This window comes from Camellia sinensis, chromosome 15, assembly GCF_055761805.1.
Source record: "Camellia sinensis isolate YWXY chromosome 15, ASM5576180v1, whole genome shotgun sequence".
NCBI classification, from domain to species: domain Eukaryota; kingdom Viridiplantae; phylum Streptophyta; class Magnoliopsida; order Ericales; family Theaceae; genus Camellia; species Camellia sinensis.
The window spans coordinates 18,563,127-18,569,126 of record NC_138975.1 but is presented as its reverse complement, the minus strand read 5'-3'; positions in this window follow the sequence as shown (position 1 = coordinate 18,569,126).

The following is a 6,000-nucleotide window of genomic DNA, read 5'->3' as shown; positions in this document are numbered from 1 at the left end:
ACACTTATATATAATATGTATGAATAATTCAAAAAGAATATTAAAGAAAAAATCAATACTACATAATTAATTTATGTATTTTCTTCTTAATTCAATCGCGACATATTTATATTTAATCTTTAAAATAAATTTTGTGTCCAAGCATTTTTTTTTTTTGTAATTCTATTTCTACATATTTCATTATCCAAATAAATAATTATAACCACTTTTAATTTTATATTATTAATTTTCTTTCTAATATAATTATTATTTTTAATATCAAAATAAGCGTTTATTTTACTAGCTTATAATTTAATATATATATATATATATCATATAAAATTAATATATGATAATTATATTTTTATAGTGCAATAAAACTAAAATTATCAAAATCAACAAATAATTTAACTCAATTTATTATATATAAATATTCAAATAATACTTTTATAGAATGATAAGGTTAAGATTATTAAAATAAATAATTAAAATTATTCTTTTGTAACACATATCATAATATAAAATATTATCACATTAATTAAAGTTAACTCCATTATGATTTTATGTCAGACATCATATTTCTAGAAGTGATTTACAAGCATGTGTAGCGTTCAATTTGATATTGATTAATTAAAATAATGGAACTCAATACTTTTTTGTTGAGTTTTTAGAAAATAAATTGACAAATGCCAAATGATAAATAGTATGGAGTATTATTTTAAAGAATAATAATCCATCGGAAATGATTGTGTATATTTAAGGTATTGATGTTTCTCGAATAATTTTTAAATAAAAAGTTTGAATTTATAATATTATTGATAATGCACATTCATGAACTCTGCCAGAAAAGATATGTAAAAATAATTTGGTTAGAATAAAAAATTTGTGATTATTATGATATGTCACATAATTAATTAGAAACCCTTTGAGTACTGAAATTATTAAAGTTGTAGAGATTTTGTGCCTGATTCTCTTTAAGGACATTATGTATAATTTAAATTTATAATTTTTTATATATCAATGTGAATTACTCTTACGATCTTACTGATATAAGCATAAGTCATACCTTTGAGTCAATCCACTTTAAGCATTTTTTTCGTGTAATAAAATACTTAAGTATTGTCATATAAAAGTATTAATAGATCATAATCAAACACCACTAGAAACATAACTAAAAATATAAGAAATTTGCAAAGATCTTTTCGAGTAATAACCGAAATAATACACCATGAATTATAACAAAGTCATAATTTGTATATTATAGAATTTTCCGTTGTTTTTATTTTTATTTTTTAAAAAATATTTTGATATAAGTGAAATTTATGATTTTTTGTGAATTTGATTAGCACAAACGATAATTGGATTTCAAGTTCAGAATACACCTTTCTTTCTTTCTTTCATTCTTTTATTTATTTATTTTTTTATTTTTTTTTATTTTTTTAAGAAATTATTTTTATGAGCCTTTTACATAGAATCACACACAGTGACAAATTTTTTTATCAGTCATTAGCAAATTTATTTATATTTGTCTTTCAATTGTTTAAATTTTCTACACATAAAGTATTAGGACTCAAAATTAATTTTTTTATTTTAAAAATAAATTCTTGTGCTTCGCACGAGTCAGCTACTAATCATATCATATATGTATATTATTAAAAATAGTATTTTTTTTCATGCTTATAGCGATTCCGATTTTGACCCGACACTTGTGGTAGCCCGGACTCAGGTTTATGGTTTTTGAATATTGTTCATTGTCTTTTGCTCTGTATTCCTCCTTAAATTTGGTTATTTGGGCTTTTAAGTGTGTTTGGAACAGGTTAGTTACTTAGTTTTCAAACCTTGTGTTGCCTAAAATTTTGGTCCTCCGCTCGAGCGGGCCATCTTGCGTTCGAGCGGGGTTTGCAAACCCTTAATACTTTGCACATCTGCAAAAATACTAGAGGAGTATTTCCATGCTCGAGCGGCGTTTCCTACGCTCGAGCAGGTGGGCGCTTGAGCGTCCATTCTTGCACTCGAACGGTTTGTCTGTTGTCTGCAAAAGTACTAAACGTGTGTATTTTGCGCTCGAGTGGGCCTCTTTTTGCGCTCGAGCAGAACAACTTATTGTGTCTGAAGCTCGAGTGTCAACTCTTCCGCTCAAGCAAACTGTGTGTATATCAAATCACAAAAACGACATTTTATATCACTTTTTCATTATTCTGTCTCTCTAAAATTTTCCAAAAACCTAGATCTTGACCCTCTCTCTCGAAAATACACACTCTCTCTACATTTTGACCTAAATCCTTTGGGTTCTCTACCCTATTGTGTTTGAGGAAAAGTTAGAGCATCTTAAGAGCTTCCTTTTGGTTCGATTGGAGTTTGATTTCAACATCTTTGAAGATTCTCCATCTCTTCCATTGGTTTTTTAAACTTGAGGTAGAGACTCTCTTGTCACGACCCAAACCCGTCCCTATGGGTTTAGCACCGTAACCGGCCAGTAATCCGAGATTACCGAAGGCCTGCTTAACAGTAATACAGTAATACAGAGTACAGAGGCTGGCGGAAGCCAATATAGTAATTAAACAATGTCCAATGAGCTGTGACAGTCTGTATGCCAAAAAGACTTATTATTCAAATATATATATAAGCAGTCGAACAGAACAGTATGCACATATATACAATCATTCAGTTTAAGGACCTAATCCCTATTAAACAGTACAGTACAGTACAATACAGTCTATACAGTCGTACGAAACAGATACAGAGACAGACGGGGAAATTAAAAACACCCCTAAGCCGTAACTTGACAGGCTCGGAACCTCGCATTGAGGCACATAGGTTGGCTTGAAAAAACTGGAGTTTACTCCGACGCTTCTAGCTGCAGTCTGGTGCCTGTACACCTACATATATAAATGAGCAGTGAGCTAAAACCCAGTGAATAACACAATGCGTAAAGGGGTTAAGAATGAATGCCCTTACAGTAATGAAAACAGTTTATTAAATCAGTATTTCAGTCGTTCAGTCAGTGCAGTTGTCACGACCCATACCCGGCCCTATGGGTTTAGCACCGTAACCGGCCAGTAACTCGAGGTTACCAAAGGCCTGCAGAACAGTAATACAGTAAAACAGAGTACCGGGCCTGGCGGAAGCCAATACAGTAAATAAATAATGTCCATTGAGCTGTGACAGTCTGTATGCCAAAAAGATTTTTCATGCATTCATACATAAACGGTACAGAACAGTATGCAAAATATTTACAATCATTCAGACTAGGGACTTAATCCCTGCGTAACAGTACGGTAAACATTCAGTCTATACAGTAAACCAAACAGTAAGACAGTACAGAAGGGGAAAATTCTAAAACGCCCCTAAGCCTTAACAGTAGGCTCGGAACCTCGCAGTGAGGCACGGTAGTTGGCTTGACAAAACTGGAGTAACCTTGACGCTCCTAGCCGCGATCTGGTGCCTGTACACCTACATCTATATATGAGCAGTGAGCTAAAGCCCAGTGAATAACATAATGCGTAAAGAGGTTAAGAATGAAATGTCCTTACAGTAATGAAAGCAGTTCCTTAAACAATACTTCAGTCTTTCAGTCAGAACAGTTATTCAGTCATATGTGGTACATCCATTAGCATAGCAGTAAACAGTAGGTCTTAAAGACCGAACAGTAATGATGGCCATCAATCAGTAAACAGTGGTGGTTCCACGAGGGAACTGACAGAGATCTCTGTAACAGTAACAGTAAACAGTGGGTGCTAAGGATGCCACAGTACAGTTCAGAAATAAAGGTCATACATTCATTCAGTAAATAATGTCAGTTCAGTAAACAGTTCAGTTCAGTATTCAAAAGATAATCATTTGTGAACATATCTTTACACAATCGTTACTCACAGAGTTTGGGCTACAGTATGCTAGAGCGTGTCTCCCCAGTCGCCAACCCTACACAGTTCACAAGTTGAACACACACTAAGCTACACAGTTGGGAAATATAAAAACTTAATCCCTAATGCCTCGGTGTGTTCTACACATGTATCCTCAATAAAATGTCTTAAACTAGGCCTAAGAATGCCTAGGATGGGATGAGGATGCAAAGATGCACTTTTAAAAGCATTTTCAGAATTTTTCAGAAAACAGAGTCCGGCTCGAGCTCAGGTTTCCCCGCTCGAGCGGTCATGCAACAAAGGTACACGCTCGAGCGTCAACTTTCCCGCTCGAGCGTACTGTAAAAGTATTGGATGGGTGAATTCACCTCCGCTCGACGTTCGCTCGAGCTTGAGACACAAGACTCCGCTCGAGCGCCCAATCCTCCGCTCGAGCGGACTGTAAAACAATGTAAGATGCTGGATGCTCGGATTCCACGCTCGAGCGGCACTTCCCCCGCTCGAGCGGAAGTGCAAAATCTGGAAAACCCAGATTGCACCTCCAAGCTCAAACTCAAGTTTAAATGCATCAAAACTCGACCTCTTGGGCTGAATTTCCAGAAAACATTTGTGAACGCATAGAATAACATGCTTCAAAGCTCAATTTTGAGAAATCAAGGCCCAAGGGTGTTTAATTCAAACCCAATTTCAAACCAATTTCATGAACATGGAGAGCATGCAAACATGCATGAATTCAAATCAATTCAAAGCTTCAATTTGATGCTCTAAGGAGCCAATTGTTTCCAAAACATGATGAAATCATGGACTTAACCATAATTGTGAACATGCATGTAACATTTTGCCATGAAAACGACTCAACATCTACAATACAAACATGCATGCAAGGAAAGAGCTTCAATTCACCATTAATGAACCAATTCATGACTTAGCTCTACAATTTAACATGGACCATGCAAGAATCAATTCTATGACAACAACAAGAAGATGAAATTCATACCTAGGTTCCTTAATTACTAGTCTTGAGGTCCAATCTAGCAAGAACTCCTTTCAATTCCTCTAATTCCAAGCAATTCTAAAGATGAATCAAGTTGAATCACTCTTTTCCTCTTACTCTCTCTCTCTAGTCGGCAATGACAAAGGAAATGGCTGATGAAGTTATGTTGTTCAAGTGCAAATGAGCTCAAAGGTGTATAGGTAGTGGGCACTTAAGGCTAGTTTGGTAAATAAGGCCAACCTATGCAATTAACTCATTTTAATCTAATTTAATCATACCTAACCAGTTTTCAGATAATTATACCATAAAATCCTATCAATTCTAATGAACACAGAACATTAATCAATTCCAGGTCCGGCCGCCGACAAGGCCTTCAATTAACAGTTTAAACGTAAAACGTCAATAGATCAAGTAAACAATCAAACAGATAGATGCACAATTAAGCAGATAGAATACAAATTAACATACATACTCAGTCGATTCAGTTCCAGTTTTCGGTCAGTCAGTCCAGTACTTTAATCAATTCAATTGTCAGTCATAATCAGTTCAGTTCGACGGTAATCAATGTTTATCGGTAAGCAGTAGTGAGGGTTATTACAGTCTCCTCTCCTTATAAAGAGTTTAGTCCTCTAAACTCGAGTTACCTTCAGTCTGGAAGAAAACAGGGTTCAGTGGAAACAGTTCAGGATATCTCTTAGCCATGTCATCTTCCCTTTCCCAAGTGGCATACATGCCGCCATGGTTCTGCCAGTCGACTTTCACCAATGGGATCTCTTTGTTTCGCAGTTTCTTGATCCGTCGGTTTACAATCTGTATAGGCCGTTCCTCATAAGTGTAGTCGTCACTCAACACTACCCGAGTAGGCTCAATTACATGGAAGGGATCCCGGAGATAATCTCTTAACATCGAAATGTGGAAAACATTATGCATGTGCTCCATTTCAGGAGGGAGCGCAACTTGATACGCCACCGGATTAATTTTCTCAATAATCTCATACGGTCCGACGTATCTTGGCGCTAACTTTCCTTTGACTCCAAAACGAGTCTGGCCCTTCATTGGTGTCACTTTCACAAAAACGTGATCACCCACTTCATACTCTCTGTCCCGTCTTCTGACATCCGCATAACTTTTCTGTCGGCTCTGTGCAGTTTTCAATCTCTATTG